Source organism: Callithrix jacchus, chromosome 3 (genome assembly GCF_049354715.1).
Source record: "Callithrix jacchus isolate 240 chromosome 3, calJac240_pri, whole genome shotgun sequence".
NCBI classification, from domain to species: domain Eukaryota; kingdom Metazoa; phylum Chordata; class Mammalia; order Primates; family Cebidae; genus Callithrix; species Callithrix jacchus.
The window spans coordinates 171,598,543-171,616,913 of NC_133504.1; positions in this window are offsets into that span (position 1 = coordinate 171,598,543).

Consider the following 18,371-nt stretch of genomic DNA (forward strand, 5'->3'; position numbering starts at 1 on the left):
ACAACCATATCTAGAATGTCCTGTGTGTTTACTGTATGCTAGCTCCTTCTCTAAGCACCTCATATATATATTATTTTATTCACATCTAGCAACCATTTGAAGTGGTCTCTGTTTATTTTTAATTGAAAAATTATAAGCATATATATTTATGGGATACAATGTGACATTTTGATCCATATATACATTATAGAGAGAGTCAATAAAACTAACATATTCATTGCCTCACCAAATTATTTTTTGTGGTTAGAATGTTAAAAATATATTTCAGCAATTTTGAGGTATGCAATACATTAGCTGTGGTTATCATACAGTGCAATAGATCACTAAAGATATTCCTTTAGTCTAACTGCAACTTTGTACCCTTGTCAACATCTCTCCTTTCCCCATTTCTCCCTCCCCAACCCCACCTCCACCATCATCTTGTAACTACTTTTTACTCTGTGTTTCTATAACAACATTTTTAGATTTGACATTTAAGTGAGATCATACAGTACTTGTCTTTCTGAGCCTGGCTTAGTTCACTTAGCATAATGTCCTCTATTTCAAATCATATTGTTGCAAATCACAGAATTTCCTTTTTTTTAAAGATTGTACAGTATTTCATTGTGTATATATCATATTTTATTTGTCAAGTTATCAATTGATATACACTTAGGTTGTTTTTGTATCTTGGCTATTGTGAATACCGGTGAGATAAACATGGGAGTGCAGATATCTCTTTAATATACTGATTTCAATTCCTTCAGATATCTGCCTAGAAGTGGGATTTCTGGACCATATGATAATTCCACTTTTTAAGTTTTTTGAGAAACCTCCATACTGTTTTCCAAAATGACTATAGTCATTTACATTCCCAGCAGTGTACATGAGTTTCCTTTCCTCCACATCTTTGCCAACACCTACTATTTGTTTTTTTGTTTTATTTCATTTTTTAAATAGTTTTTGCCTTTTTTATTTTTCAGTAAGTTATTGGGGTACAGGTAGTGTTTGGTAACATGAGTAAGTTCCTTAGCAGTAATCTGAGATTTTGGTGCATTCATCACCTGAGCAGTACACACTGCACCCTATTTGTAGTCTATTATCTCTCCCTCACCATTCACCCTTTCCCTCACCTTTCACCCTTTCCTTCCACAAGAAGTCCATTGTATCATTCTTAGGCTTTGCGTCCTCACAGCTTAGCTCCCATATAGCAGTGAGAACATATGATGTTTGGTTTTCCATTCTTGAATTACTTCACTTAGAATAATAGTCTCCAATTTCATCCAGGTCACTGCAAATGCCTTTAATTCATTCCTTTTTATGGCTGAGTAGTATTCAATCACATACGTACATCACAGTTTCTTTATCCACTCATTGATTGATGGGCTTTGTTTGTTCTGTGGTATTTCAATTGCAAACTGTGCTGCTATAAACATGAATGTGCAAGTATCTTTTTCATATAATGACTTCTTTTCTTCTGGGTAGATAACCAGTGGTGGGATTGCTGGATCAAATAATAGCTCTACTTTTAGTTCTTTAAGTAATGTCCAAACTCTTTTCCATAGGGGCTTTACTAGTTTACATTCCCACAAGCCATATAGAAGTGTTCCCTGATTGTTGCAACCAAACCAACATCTACTGTTTTTTGATTTTTTTTTTAAAATTATCACCATTCTTGCGAAAGTAAGGTAGTTTTGCACTGTGGTTTTAATTTGCATTTCCCTGGTCATTAGGGAGGTTGAGCATTTTTTTCATATATTTGCTGGCAATTTGTATATCTTCTTTTTTTTTTTTTTTTTTTTTTGAGATGGAGTTTCACTCTTGTTATGCAGGCTGAAGTGCAATGGCCCAATCTCGGCTCACCGCAACCTCAGCCTCCTGGGTTCAGGCAATTCTCCTGCCTCAGCCTCCTGAGTAGCTGGGATTACAGGCACGTGCCACCATGCCCAGCTAATTTTTTGTATTTTTAATAGAGACGGGGTTTCACCATGTTGATCAGGATGGTCTCGATCTCTTGACCTTGTGATCTACCCGCCTCAGACTCCCAATGTATATCTTCTTTTGAGAATTGTCTATTCATGCCCTAGCCCACTTTTTGATGGGATTGTTTTGTTTTTTTTTTTTTCTTACTGATTTGTTTGAGTTTGTTGTGGATTCTGGATATTAGTCCTTTGCTAGATGTATAGATTGTGATGATTTTCTCCCACTTTGTAGGTTGTCTGTTTACTCTACTGACTGTTCCTTTTGCTGTGCAAAATCTATTTAAGTAAGTCTGAGCTATTTATCTTTGTTTTTATTGAATTTGCTTTTGGGTTCTTAGTCATGAAATCCTTGCACAAGCCAATGTCTAGAAGGGTTTTTCCAATATTATCTTCTAGAATTTTTATAGTTACAGAAGTCCTTAATTTATCTTGAGTTAATTTTTGTATAAGGTAAGAGATGAGGATTCAAGTTCATTCTCCTACCTGTGGCTAGCCAATTATACCAGCAACAGTTGTTAAAAAGAATGCCCTTTGCACGCTTTATGTTTTTGTTTGTTTTGTCAAATATTAGTGGGCTGTAAGTATTTGACTTTATTTCTGGGCTCTCTATTCTGTTCCATTGGTGTGTGTACCTATTTTTATACCAGTATCATGTTGTTTTGGTGACTATGGCCTTATAGTATAGTTTGAAATCAGGTAGTGTAATGCCTTTCAGATTTGTTCTTTTTACTTAGTCTTGCTTTGGCTATGCAGCCTCTTTTTTGAAATATTTTAGAATTGTTTTTTCTAATTCTGTGAAGAATGATGGTGGTATTTTGATGGAGATTGCATTAAATTTGTACATTGCTTTTGGCAGTATGGCCATTTTCACAATATTCATTCTACCCATCCATGAGCATGGGATGCGTTTCCATTTGTTTGAGTCATCTATGATTTCTTTGAGTAGTGTTTTGTAGTTTTCCTTGTAGAGGTCTTTCACCTACTTTAATATCCCTAAGTATTTTATTTTATTGCAGCTATTGTCAAAGGGGTTGAGTCTTCGAGTTGATTCTCTGTTGGTCGCTGTTGGTGTATAGAAAAGCTACTGATTTGTGTACATTAATCTTGTATCTGGAAACTGCTGAATTCTTTTATAAGTTCTAGGAGCCTTCTAGAGGATTATCTAGGGTTTTCAAGGTAAATAATCATATCAGCAAGAAATGGTTAAACTTTGAAATACTTTTTACCGATTTGGATGTGCTTTATTTTTTTCTTTTGTCTGCTCGCTCTGGCTAGAACTTCCAGTACTATGTAGAAGAGGAGTGATAAGAGTGAGTATCCTTGTCTTGTTCTAGTTCTCAGAGGGAATGTTTTCAACTTTTCCCCATTCAGTATTATGTTTGCTCTGGGTTTAACATAGATGGCTTTTATTACATTGAAGTATGTCCCTTGTATGCTGCTGAGAGTTTGAATCATAAAGTGATGCCTGATTTTGTCAAATCCTTTTTCTGCATTTATTGAGATGATCATGTGATTTTTATTTTAAATTCTGTTTATGTGGTGTATCACATTTATTGACTTGTGTATGTTAAATCATTCTTACATCCCTGGTATGAAACCCACTTAATCTTGGTGGATTACCTTTTTGATGTATATTGGATTTGGTTAGCTAGTATTTTATTAAGTATTTTGGCTATGTTAATCAGGGGTTTTTATCTGTAGTTTTCTTTTTTGGTTTTGTCCTTTCTTGATTTTGGCTTCATAGAATAAATTAGGGAGTATTCCCTCTTCTCTCTCTTGTGGAATAATGTCAAAAGGATTAGTACCAATTCTTCTTTGAATGTATGGTAGAGTTCTGCTGTGAATCCATCTGGTCCTGGACATTTTTTGCAGGTAATTTTTAAATTACCATTTCAATATTACTGCTTGTTATTGGTCTGCTCAGGTTATCTAATTCCTGATTTAAGCTAGAGGGTTGTACTTTTTCAGAAATTTATCCATCTCTTGTAGGTTTTCTAGTTTTTGTGTGTAAAGGTGTTCATAGTTGCCTTGAATGATCTTTTGTATTTCAGTAGTGTGAGTTGTAATATTTCCCATTTTGTTTCTTAATAAGATTATTTGGATCTTCTCTCATTTTTTTCTTGGTTAATCTTGCTAGTGGTCTATCAGTTTTATTTATCTTTTCAAAGAATCACCTATATGTTTCTTTTATCTTTTGTATTTTTTTTTTCAATTTTATTTAGTTCTGCTCTGCTCTTGGTTGTTTCCTTTCTTCTGCTGGGCTTGGGTTTGTTTTGCTCTTGTTTCTCTAGTTCCTTGAGGTGTGACCTTAGAATGCCAGTTTGTGCTCTTTCAGTATTTTTGATGTAGGTATTTAGGGCTATAAACTTTGGTCTTAGCACTGCCTTTGCTCTATCCCAGAGGTTTTGATAGCCTGTGTAATTATTGTCATTGAGTTTGAAGAATTTTTTAATTTCCATCTTGATTTTGCTTTTGACCCAATGCATGTTTAGAAGCACATTATTTAAGTTCCATGTATTTGCATGGTTGTGAAGGTTCCCTTTGGAGCTGATTTTCAGTTTTATTCCAATGTGGTCTGAGAGTGTGCTTGACATAAATTCAATTTTCTTAAATTTACTGAGGCTTATTTTGTGGCCTATCTTATGGTCTATCTTGGAGAAAGTTCCATGTGCTGTTGAGTAGAATGTGTATTCTGTGGTCGTTGGATGAAATGTTCTGTGTGTATCTGTTAAGGCCATTTGTTCCAAGGTATAGTTAAAATCCATTGTTTCTTTGTTGACTTTCTGTCTTGATGTCCTGTATTGAAGTCCACCACTATTATTGTGCAGCTGTCTATCTCATTTCTTAAGTCTATTAGCAATTGTTTTATAAATGTGCAAGCTCCAGTGTTAGGTGCATATATTTTAGGATTGTGATATTTTCCTGTTGGACAAGGCCTTTTACCATTAGGTAATGTCCCTTTTTGTTTCTTTTAATTGCTGTTCCTTTATAGTTTGTTTTGTCTGATGTAAGAATAGACACCCCTGCTTTTGGTGTCCATTTGCATGAAATGTCTTTTTCCACCCCTTTGAGTTTATGTGAGTGCTTATATGTTAGACAAGTCTCCTGAAGGCAGCAGATGGTTGGTTGGTGAGTTCTTATTCATTCTGCAGTTCTGTATGTTTTAAATGGAGTATTTAGGCCATTTACATTCAGTGTTAGTATTGAGATGTGAGGTAGCATTCCATCCAACGTGTTATTTGTTGCCTGTGTATCTTGTGTATTTTTGTTTTTGTTTTTGCTTTTTAAATCGTATTTTTGTTTTATAGGTCCTGTATAATTCACGCTTTAAAGAGGTTCTGTTTTGATGGGTTTTCAGGATTTGTTTTAATATTTAGAGCTTCTTTTAGCAGTTCTTGTAGTGGTGGCATGGTAGTGGTGAATTCTTCCAATATTTGTTCTGAAAAGGACTGTATCTTTCTTCATATATAGTGCTAGTTTCATTGCCTACAGAATTCTTTGTTGATAATTGTTTTGTTTGAGGAGGCTGAAGATAGGGCCCCAATATCTTCTAGCTTATAGGGTTTCTGCTGGGAAATCTGTTAATCTGATAGGGTTTTCTTTATAGGTTACCTTGTGCTTTTGTGTCACAGCTCTTAAGATTCTTGCCTTCATCTTAACTTTAGATAACCTGATGACAATGTGCCTCGGTGATGATCCTTTCGTGATGAATTTCCCAGGTGTTCTTTGTGCTTCATGTATTGAGATATCTAGGTCTCCAGCAAGGCCAGGGAAGTTTTCCTTAATTATTCCCCCAAATATGCTTTCCAAATTTTTAGATTTCTCTTCTTTCTCAGGAACGCTGATTATTCTTAGGTTTGATTATTTAACACAATCCCAGACTTCTTAGAGACTTTGTTCATATTTTCTTATTCTTTTTTCCTTTGTTTTAGTTGGATTGGGTTAATTCAAAGACCTCATCTTCAAGCCCTGAATTTCTTTCTTCTAGTTGTTCAGTTCCATTGCTAACACTTTCCAGAGCATTTCACATTTCTATAAGTGTATCCAATATTTCCTAAAGTTTTGATTTTCTAATTTATTCTATTTTCTTGAATATTTCTCTCTTAATTTCTTGTATCATTTTTTTTGAATTTCCATGCATTAGGCTTTGTCTTTCTTTGCTTCCCTGATTAGCTTAAAAATTATTTTCCTGAATTCAGGTAAATCAGTGATTTTTCTTGGTTTGGATTCATTGCCGGTGAGCTGATGAGCTAATGTGATTTTGGGGAGAGGTGTTAAAGAGCCTTATTTTGACATATTGCCAGGGTTGTTTTTCTGGTTCCTTCTCATTTGAGTAGGCTCTGTCAGAGGAAAAGTCTAGGGTAAAGGCTGTTGTTCAGATTCTTTTGTCCCACAGGTTGTTCCCTTGATGTAGTACTCTCTTCTTTTTCTATAGATATGGCTTCTTGAGAGCCCATCGGCATTGATTGCTGTCTCCTTTCTGGATCTAGCCTCCCAGCAAATCTACCAGGCTTGAGGCTGGTACTGGGGTTTGTCTTCACAGGGTCTTGTGATGTGAACTGTCTATGGGTCTCTCAGCTGTGGATACCAGCACCTGTTCTGGAGGAGATGGCAGGGCAGTAAAATGGACTCTGTGAGTGTTCTTAGCTTTGGTACTTTAATGTTCAATTTTTGTGCTGCTTGGTTTCCTGATAGGAGGTGGCACTTTCCAGAGAGTATCAGCTGTGGTAATATCAAGAGGAAATGGTGGTGAGAGGGGCCCTAGAACTTTCAAGAGTATATACCCTTTGTCTTCAGCTACCAGGGTGGGTAGAAAAGGACCATCAGGTGGGGCAGGAATAGGCATGTCAGCTCAGACTCTCTTGGGCAGGTCTTGCTGTGGCTGCTCTCAGGGGTGGGAGTGAGTTTTCCCAGCCAATGAAGTTGTGTACCTAGGATCATTATGGCTGCCTCTGCTGAGTCATGCAAGATGTCAGGGAAGTGGGGTAAAGCCAGCAGTTACAGGCTTCACCCAGCTCCCACACAATCTGAAGGGGCAGTCTCACTCCCACTGTGGCACCCCCAATAGCACCAAGTCTATTTCTTAATAGGCCTTGGGTGAGCAGGGCTTGAGAACTTGTCTGGGGCTACCCACCTCCCACCTGCAAGAAAAAAAGGGCTCTGGTTCTTCCCCTGCCTGTGGAGTCTACATGCCAGATTTATGCCCTCCCCTGAGTTCTGGCCAGATGGCCTCTCACCTGGTTCAAATTGTTACAAAGTTCAGCTGGAGACCTCCCAATCCCTGTGGTGATCCCTCTGTACCTCTTGTCAGCCTCCTAAAAGGATTCCTGTGATGCCTGGCAATAATGGCCTGCCTGGGTACCCAGCAAGCTCCCAGGGCCCCTCCCACTTCCTCCCCAACCTCTGTATTCCACTCAGCTCTCTAAATTGACTCAGCCCCAGGCAAGGTTGGAAACTTCTCCCGCAAACTAGACCTTCAGTTTCCCCACACCCAGTGGGGGTGTGTGTTTTGGAGTGGAGGATCTCCCATCCCCACTTCTGCAGTTTGGGCACTTACAGTATTTGGAGTGTCTCCAGGTTCTGCAGGAGGAGTCCACTTCCTTCAGAGGGTCTATAGGTTCTCTTGGGATTCCTGGTTTGTTCTTGTAGTTGTTCAGGAGCTAAAATTCATGATGCAAGTCTTCACCTTCTGCTCTGTCTGTCTGAGTCAGAGCTGTAAACTAGACCTGCTTCTGGTCCACCATGATCATTTTTGACTATTTGTTTTTTTGATAATAGTTATCCTAACAGGCATAAGGTGATATTTTATTGGGGTTTTAATTTGTATTTCTCTGATGATTAGAGAAATGTTGAGCAGTCTTCCATATGTCTGTTGGCTATTCACAGTTTTTTCTTTGAGAAATACCTGCTTAGATCCTTTGCCCATTTCTAATTGGGTTATTTATTATATTGCTATTGAGTTTCTTGAGTTCCTTATATATTTTACATATTATCCCTTTATCAGATATATGGTTTGCAAATATTTTCTTCTAATCTCCTGTGGGTTCTCTCTTCACACTGTTAATTGTTTCCCTTGCTGTGAAGACACTTTTTAGTTTGATGCAGTCCCATTTATTTTTACTTTCGTTGCCTGTGCTGTTGAAGTCTTATCTCAGAAATAATTTCCCAGACAGTATCATGAAATTTGTTCCTATGTTTTCTTTTAGTAGCTTTGTAGTTTTTGGTCTTATGGTTACATTTCTACTAGTTTTTACTTGATTTTTAAATATGTTTTGAGATAATGGTGTAATGTCGTTCTTCTGCATATGGATATTCAGTTTTCTCAACACTAATTATTAAAGAGATCATGCCTCCCTCATTTCATGTTCTTGGAATCTTTGTTGAAAATTAATTGAGGTAATTAGTATTTTTAACACCATTTTTCTAATGCAGAAACATGCTTATTTTCTTATTTGTCATTGTACATTGTGTAACATATGTCAGGAACATAAATATTTGTTGAATGGTTAAAAATACAAAGTTGAAATAGAAATTGTTAAAGCCAGCTGGCAGAGCTTGGTTATTCATATCCAGAATTGATGTAGAGTAATAATCAGTTTTCTGTTGCTAGAACTGAATGCTGAAGACTGGGTAATTGACAAAGAATAGAAGTGTATTTGGCTCATGGTTCTGGAGGCTGAAACTCCAAGGGCATGGCGGCAGCTCTGGTAAGGGCCTCATGCCACATCATACATGGGAGAGAAGCATGTTTTGCAACAGTAGCAAAACATGAGAGGAAGCCTTACTTTATAATAACCTGCTCCAGCCATAACTAATCCAGACCCTTGAGAGTGAGAACTCACTTTCTTGAGAATTAGCCTAGTCCCATAGCAGTGGCATTAATCCCTTCATGAGGATGAAGTCCTGATAACCCAAATACTTCTTAAAGGTCCCATCACTTCTCAACACAGTTACATTGGGAATCAAATTTCAACATGAGTTTCATAAGGGAAAAACAATATTCAAAGCATAGCAGTAATTTTAAAAATATTGAAATGAGAGCACAACACTGAAAACTTCTTATAGATCTCATAAAATCTGAGAATGTATACAGGGACTTTCATGGCATAAGATTGCTAAATTGAGATCAGTGGTTCTCAACTAAAAGTGTGTATTGGAACCAACTGAGAAACTTTAGATAACTATAACTGCCCGGCTTCCAGACCCACTGACTTAAAATTCTTTGAGAAGGGTCAAAGTATGTGAGTTTTGAACTCTAGACTGAAACTTCAAACTAAACCTAGAGGCAGAAATAAAAACTTTACTGCCTTGGGGGTCAGGGTGATCATAACTTGCTAGTCAGACAGTGAAGTAGCTTATTGAAACCAGCATAGACTTCAGAAGTAGTTTGACCAGGGTTTAAATCATGGCTCCAGTGCTATGAACTGACTGTTTATGTCTTCTGAAATTTATATATTAAAGTCTACTTCCTAATGCTACTTAAGGAGGTGATTAGACCATGAGGGTGGAACCCTTATAAATGGGATTAGTGAACTCATATGAGGCCAGAAAGCTGGTTTGCTCTTTTTCTGCCATGTAAGGCAGACAAGAAGTTGACAGTATGCAACTCAGAAGAGGGCCTTCACCAGAAAGTAGCTATGCTAGTACCCTGATCAGAGACTTCTATCCTCCAGAATGGTGATAAATAAATCTTTGCTGTTTACAAGCCACTTGGTCTACAGCACTTTGTTGTATCATCCTGAATGAACTATAATGGGATTAGAGAAAGAAACCTTATGGCCTTGGGGTCAGGTGAACATAGCTCATCCTTGCTATGTGGGGATTGGAGTAGCATATTGGAACCATCATGGATTTTGGAAGTAATTCAGATTGGGATTTAAATCCAAACTCTATCTTGCTTTTGTTGTAAATAACTCAAACTCCCAGAGCTAAAGATTTCTCAAATGTAGAATGAACATAAAATTTCCTGTTTTATTTTTTTATTTTTAAAAATTTTTTATAGCATTTTAGGTTTTGGGGTACATGTGAAGAACATGAAAGATAGTTGCATAGGTACACACGTGGCAGTGTGATTTGCTGCCTTCCTCCCCTTCACCTATATCTGGCATTTCTCCCCATGCTACCTCTCCCCAACTCCCCACCCCCCCACTGTCCCTCCCCTATTCCCCCCAATAGAACCCAGTGTGTAGTGCACCCCTCCCTGTGTCCATGTGTTCTCATTGTTCAACACCCACCTATGAGTGAGAACATGCGGTATTTCATTTTCTGTTCTTGTGTCTGTTTGCTGAGAATGATGGTCTCCAGTTTAATCCATGTCCCTACAAAGGACACAAAGTCATCGTTTTTGATGGCTGCATAATATTCCATGGTGTATATGTACCACATTTTCCCTGTCCAGTCTATCATCGATGGGAATTTGGGTTGGTTCCAGGTCTTTGCTATTGTAAGCAGTGCTGCAATGAACATTCGTGTGCATGTGTCCTTATAGTAGAACAATTTATAATCCTTTTGATATATACCCATTAATGGGATTGCTGGGTCAAATGGAATTTCTATTTCTAGGTCCTTTATTTGCAGATGACATGATTGTATATCTATAAGATCCCATCATCTCAGCCCCAAATCTCCTGAAACTGATAAGCAACTTCAGCAAAGTCTCAGGATACAAAATCAATTTGCAAAAATCACAAGCATTCCTATATACCAATAACAGACTTAAAGAGAGCCAAATCAAGAACAAACTGCCATTCACAATTGCTACAAAGAGAATAAAATACCTAGGAATACAACTAACAAGGAATGTAAAGGACCTCTTCAAGAACTACAAACCACTGCTCAGCGAAATAAGAGAGGACACAAACAGATGGAGAAACATGCCATGTTCATGGTTAGAAAGAATCAATATCGTGAAAATAGCCATACTGCCCAAAGTAATTTATAAATTTCCTGTTTTATAATATCATTCTGAAGGTTATAGAAAATTAAACAATGTTTGATAGCATCTGGCTCAAAAGTAAGTCCTCAATACATTAAAACCACTCTCAATAGAAAGCTCAAGAGAAAGTAAGGAAATGGGGGTGGGGGTAGCTTTTTCGTTACTTGTAAGTACATTAAAACCAGTCTTTTTATTTTAATTTATTTTTTGTAGAGACTGGGCTTCCCCATGTCTGTTGCCCAGACTGGTCTCGAATTCCTGGGCTCAAGCCATCCACCTGCCTCAGCTTCCCAAAAGGCTGGAATTACAGGCATGGGCCACCACACATGGCCAAATCCTGTCTTTGAAATATCCAAAAGAACTCTTTGAGACAGAATTTGCTACTCTAAGCACACCAGAGCTTTCAGATGTCCTAAATACTAATATGACCATTGATATCAAAGTTTTTAGCTGTAGAATCACTTTCTTGGTCCTGATTAATAAAATCTCAAATCTCATAAGAAGTAAGGAATGATTTCCTTCTACCCTAGAAATTCTTGTGGCTTCTGCAAAGTAGCAGTGACCAGTATCTCCCACTCAGTTACAGAGGACCAAAGGTGATTTTAGCTACAATTGCAAGGAAATAAATTGAAGCCAACTTTTACTTTGGTCTAAATTGAATACTTTGAGAAAAATCATGAGATGTTGTTTCATTATTTCAAGTCATCCTAATATCCTAGCAAAGGAAAATCACCCATTAGGTAGATTTAAGTGGAGAAACTACTGGAAACTCAGAATAATTCTCCATCATATGGATGGCCTGGCAGGGATTCTACCGTCAAAGATACTGCCATTTCCAAATCCTGCAGAAAATCTGACATTGTCAGCCTTTTCTCTGTAGATGCAAAGGTGATTAGCACATAGTTTAAATCACTTATTCTTTCTGTTGTTCATGGGCCACAGTTTAAGTGGAAATAATTTGCATAACTGAATTTTCTCTGCTTTCGTGTTGTGCTGGGAGCTTCTTGTGAGTCACTCCATAAGGTGAATTAACTTAATGGATTCTATATGTATGAAAAATTAACAGATGTTTGATGAAGTCTAAATCTATTTTGCTTTGTTTAAAGATGTGATTTAAGCTTATCTGTCTTCAAAAACCTCCTAAGGGATTCAAATAAATAGTCAACACTAAGCATGTTACCAAGGTAAGACTCTACCCAGAGAAAGTGTGTATGCCAAATTGTGTTATAATTTTTCAAGGAAATAGATGGTTTTCATTGTTTGAGGTGCTTACCACTTCTAAGAGGAAGTTAGAGCCTATGACTTGCGGAGTTTTTCTGTAGCTTCTAGAAAATTGAGGAAACAAATTTGCCAGCAGGAGCAGTGTTCTATATTAGGAAACGTGAACATTGGCAGATGGTCAAGGGAGTGCTACCTGAGTGTGGAGAGCCATTTAGTTCTATTCAGATTTAAATCTCTAATTTTAGCTGAACACGAGAGTGAAGCAATAAACCCATTTGTCGCATTCATGCTTGGCTGAAGTCAGAGGAAATGCAATATTGGTATTATCCACTCTCATAGTTATGGACCTGCCTATTTGCAAATGGGTCATTGTTTAAATGTATTTGTATAGTAATGAAAGCATAACCTCCAACTGCATAACTTAATGGAGATAATAATACCCCTTGTCAAACATCTACTGCAGAGTGTTTACCGTGTGGTGGGTGGAATTCAGGAACAAGATTCTATAATCAAGGACACTCTTTCACAACATGACATACATCTACGTTGGCTACACAGGGCTAGAAGATACATGCAGAGCAGTTTTAGGTTTATAAAAAAAAATCATCCAGGTTTCTTTGAAAACACATTTCTATTAGTTATTCTATAAAAACTTGTGAAGCATGCAGTTTAAAAACTGAATACCTATTTCCTCTGTCCATGAACCTAAACGGAAACATTTTCTCTGCTGTTTTTTAGTGATGAATTTATTAGTGATTTAGTTACTATAGTATGGTGGGGCAAGGACATTTAACATGTATTTAGATTACAACTAACAGTTTAATTGCTATTTCAGAAGTACAAATAGTGTTGGAAGTGAAGGAATCTTAGAAGGCACTCTGGTTCAACTCCTTCATCTGACAGATAAGGAAAAACTAACTTGCTTATGGTTAAACCACTAATTAATGGCAGAATCAGAAGACAGGTCTGGGTGAGCCCAGATTAATGAGGACGATTAAATTAACAGCAGAACAAGCCCTATCAATAATTTTCCTGACAATACTTCATTCCATCAGTTTTCTTTTTGCTCACTATAAATTTATTGAAAAACAAAATTATAGATAACTTCTGTTTCCATTGCAAAATCATGTATAATTATATAAATAAACTAGAATTTCTGAATTAGTAAAAATTTCTTGAGACACACACAAAATATTTGTGAAGTCATATGGTTTCTTGATATTGCATTTCATTGACCTCCTTCTAGCTTTTCTTCTAAAGGTTACCTGAGTACTGCTGTAAAACTACTTGTCTGAAGATCCAAAGTTTTGTATAGCTTTATGGACACTTGATAGGCATATATATTAAAAATTGTAATACACCAAATCTCTAGCCAAAGCCATGATGATACTCTTGGAATTCCAGGACATATATATATATAAGTTTCTACAATAGCCCTGTATTCTCACCTCCTGCCAATAATACCCTTGATTGAGATTTTTTTCTTTATGTGAATGTTCTCATTTTATGCTACACTTAGCACACACTTCAGGTGCATGTGTACATCTTTTAATTCATATACGATTTTTTTCCCCTGTGAGACTGAATGAAGAAGATTAAAGGCTTTAATTGAAGATGGGAGTTATCTTGGATGCTCTAGATGTTTCTCTTTACTTCACTCTTGATATTTCATTCATCAACAAATCTAATATTTTACATCTTCCATATATTTTTATCTTTATTTTGAGTTCTGGGATACATGTGCAGAATGTGCAGGTTTGTTGAATAGATATGGTGTTGCAGGATTTGTTGAATAGGTGTGCCATGGGGGTTTGCTGCACCTATCAACCCATCATCTAGGTTTTAAGCCCTGCATGCACTGGATATTTGTCTTAATGCTCTCTCTCCCCTTGCCTCTCACCCCCCAGCAGGCTCCAGTGTGTGATGTTCCCCTCCCCGTGTCTATGTGTTTTCTTTTACTCCCACTCATTAGTGAGAACATGCAGTCTTTGGTTTTCTGTTCCTTTGTTAGTTTGCTGAGGATGATGGTTTCTGGCTTCATCCATGTCTCTGAAAAGAACATAAACTCATTCTTTTTTATGACTGTATAGGATTCCATGGTGTATATGTGCCACATTTTCTTTATCCAGTCTGTCATTAATCGGCATTTCAGTTGTTTCCAAGTCTTTGCTATTGTAAGTAGTGCTGCAATAAACATATGTGTGCATGTATCTTTTAAATTGCATTTTAGGTTTTGGGATACATGTGCAGAACATGCAAGCTAGTTGCATAGGTACACACATGGCAGTGTGGTTTGCTGCCTTCCTCCCCTTCACCCACATTTGGCATTTCTCCCCAGGCTATCCCTCCCCACCTCCCCCGCACTGTCCCTCCCCTATTTCCCCCAATAGACCCCAGTGTGTAGTACTCCCTTCCCTGTGTCCATGTGTTCTCATTGATCATCACCTGCCAATGAGTGAGAATATGTGGTATTTCATTTTCTGTTCTTGTGTCAGTTTGCTGAGAATGATGTTATCCAGATTCATCCATGTCCCTACAAACAACACAAACTCATCATTTTTGATTGCTGCATAATATTCCATGGTGTATATGTGCCACATTTTCCCAATCCAGTCTATCATCGATGGGCATTTGGGTTGGTTCCAGGTCTTTGCTATTGTAAACAGTGCTGCAATGAATATTCATGAGCATGTGTCCTTATAGTAGAATGATTTATAGTCCTTTGGATATATACCCAGTAATGGGATTGCTGGGTCAAATGGAATTTCTATTTCTAAGGCCTTGAGGAATCACCACACTGTCTTCCACAATGGTTGAACTAGTTTACACTCCCACCAACAGTGTAAAAAGTGTTCCTATTCTCCACATCCTCTCCAGCATCTGTTGTCTCCATATTTTTTAATGATCGCCATTCTAACTGGCGTGAGATGGCATCTCAATGTGGTTTTGATTTGCATGTCTCTAATGACCAGTGATGATGAGCATTTTTTGATATGTTTGTTGGCCTCATGTATGTCTTCTTTTGTAAAGAGTCTCTTCATATCCTTTGCCCATTTTTGAATGGGCTTCTTTGTTTTTTTACTTTACATCTGTTTGAGTTCTTTGTAAATTCTGGATATCAGCACTTTGTCAGATGGGTAAACTGCAAAAATTTTTTCCCATTCTGTTGGTTGCTGATTCACTCTAGTGACCATTTCTTTTGCCATGCAGAAGCTGTGAAGTCTGATTAGGTCTCATTTGTCTATTTTGGCTTTTGTTGCCAATGCTTTTGGTGTTTTGGTCATGAAGTGCTTGCCTACTCCTATGTCCTGAATGGTTTTGCCTAGATTTTCTTCTAGGGTTTTTATGGTGCCAGGCCTTATGTTTAAGTCTTTAATCCATCTGGACTTAATTTTAGTGTAAGGTGTCAGGAAGGGGTCCAGTTTCTGCTTTCTGCACATGGCTAGCCAGTTTTCCCAACACCAATTATTAAACGGAATCCTTTCCCCATTGCTTGTTTTTGTCAGTTTTATCAAAGATTGTATGGTTGTAGAAATGTTGTGTTGCCTCTGATGCCTCTGTTCTGTTCCATTGGTCTATATCTCTGTTTTGGTACCAGTACCATGCTGTTTTGATTACTGTAGCCTTGTAGTATAGTTTGAAGTCTGGTAGTGTGATGCCTCCTCCTATGTTCTTTTTGCTTAGAATTGAGTTGGCTATGTGGGATTGCTTTTGGTTCCATATGAAGTTCATGGTGTTTTTTTCCAGTTCTGTGAAGAAAGTCAATAGTAGCTTGATGGGGATAGCATTGATTCTGTAAATTACTTTGGGCAGTATAGCCATTTTCACGATATTGATTCTTCCTAACCATGAACATAGAATGTTTCTCCATTCACTTGTGCCCTCTCTTATTTCGTTGAGCAGTGGTTTGTAGATTTCCTTGAAGAGGTCCCTTACATTCCTTGTTAGTTACATTCCTAGGTATTTTATTCTCTTTGTAGCAATTGTGAATGGCAGTTCGTTCTTGATTTGGCTCTCTTTAAGTCTGTTATTGGTGTATAGGAATGCTTGTGATTTTCCCACATTGATTTTGTATCCTGAGACTTTGCTGAAGTTGCTTATCAGTTTCAGTTTTTGGGCTGAGGTGATGGGGTCTTCTAGGTATACTATTATGTCGTCTGCAAATAGAGACAGTTTGACTTCCACCTTTCCTATTTGAATACCCTTTATTTCTTTTTCTTTCCTGATTGCTCTGGCTAGAACTTCCAGTACTATATTGAATAGGAGTGGTGAGAGAGGGCATCCTTGTCTAGTGCTAGATTTCAAAGGGAATGCTTCCAGTTTGCCCATTCAGTATAATGTTGGCTGTTGTTTTGTCGTAAGTAGCTTTTATTACTTTGAGATACATTTCATCAATATCGAGTTTATTGAGGGTTTTTAGCATAAAGGGCTGTTGAATTTTGTCGAATGCCTTCTCTGTATCAATTGAGATAATCATATGGTTTTTGTTTTTGGTTCTGTTTATGTGGTGAATTACGTTTATAGACTTGCGTATGTTGAACCAGCCTTGCATCCCTGGGATGAATCCTACTTGATCATAATGGATAAGTTTTTTGATGTGCTGTTGCAATAGGCTTGCCAGTATTTTATGGAAGATTTTTGCATCTATGTTCATCATGGATATTGACCTGAAGTTTTTTTTTCTTGTTGAGTCTCTGCTGGGTTTTGGTATCAGGATAATGTTGGTCTCATAAAATGATTTGGGAAGGATTCCCTCTTTTTGAATTATTTGGAATAGTTTCAGAAGGAATGGTACCAGCTCCTCTTTGTGTGTCTGGTAGAATTCGGCTATGAACCCATCTGGACCTGGGCTTTTTTTGTGTGGCAGGCTCTTAATTTCTGCCTCGACTTCAGACCTTGTTATTGGTCTATTCATAGTTTCAGCTTCCTCCTGGTTTAGGCTTGGGAGGACACAGGTGTCGAGGAATTTATCCATTCCTTCCAGGTTTACTAGTTTATGGCATAGAGTTGTTTGTAATATTCTCCGATGATGGTTTGAATTTCTGTGAAATCTGTGGTGATTTCCCCTTTATTGTTTTTTATTGCATCTATTTGGTTGTTCTCTCTTTTCTTTTTTATCAGTCTGGCTTGTGGTCTATTTTGTTGATCTTCTCAAAAAACCAGCTCTTGGATTTATTGATTTTTTGAAGGGTTTTTCATGTCTCCATCTCCTTCAGTTCTGCTCTGATCTTAGTTATTTCTTGTCTATAGCTAGGTTTTGAGTTTTTTTGATCTTGCTCTTCTAGCTCTTTCAGTTTTGATTATAGGGTGTTAATTTTGGATCTCTCCACTCTTCTCATGTGGGCACTTATTGCTATATATTTTCCTCTGGAGACTGCTTTAAATGTGTTCCAGAGATTCTGGTATGTTGTGTCTTCATTCTCGTTGGTTTCAAAGAACTTCTTTATTTCTGCCTTCATTTCATTGTTTATCCAGTCAACATTCAAGAGCCAGTTTTCAGTTTCCGTGAAGCTGTGCGGTTCTGAGTTAGTTTCTGAATTCTGTGTTCTAGCTTGATTGCACTATGGGCTGAGAGACTGTTTGCTATGATTTCAGTTGTTTTGCATTTGCCAAGGAGTTCTTTACTTCCAATTATGTGGTCAATTTTAGAGTAGGTGTGATGTGGTGCTGAGAAGAATGTATATTCTGTGGATTTGGGGTGGAGAGTTCTGTAAATGTCTATCAGGTTTGCTTGTTCCAGGTCTGAGTTCAGGTCCTGGATATCCTTGTTAATTTTCTGTCTGGTTGATTTGTCTATTATTGACAATGGAGTGTTAAAGTCTCCCACTATTATTGTGTGGGAGTCTAAGTCTCTTTGTAAGTCATTAAGAACTTGCCTTATATATCTGGGTGCTCCTGTATTGGGTCCATATATATTTACGATCATTAGCTCTTCTTGTTTTATTGATCCTTTTACCATTATGTAATGACCTTCTTTGTCTCTTTTGATCTTTGTTCCTTTAAAGTCTATTTTATCAGAGACGAGAATTGCAACTCCTGCTTTTTTTTGCTCTCCATTTGCTTGGTAAATCTTCCTCCATTCCTTTATATTGAGCCTTTGTGTATCCTTGCATGTGAGATGGGTTTCCTGGATACAGCACACCGATGGGTTTTGTTTTTTTATCCAATTTGCCAGTCTGTGTCTTTTGATTGGTGCATTTAGCCCATTTACATTTAGGATTAATATTATTATGTGTGAATTTGATCCTGCCACT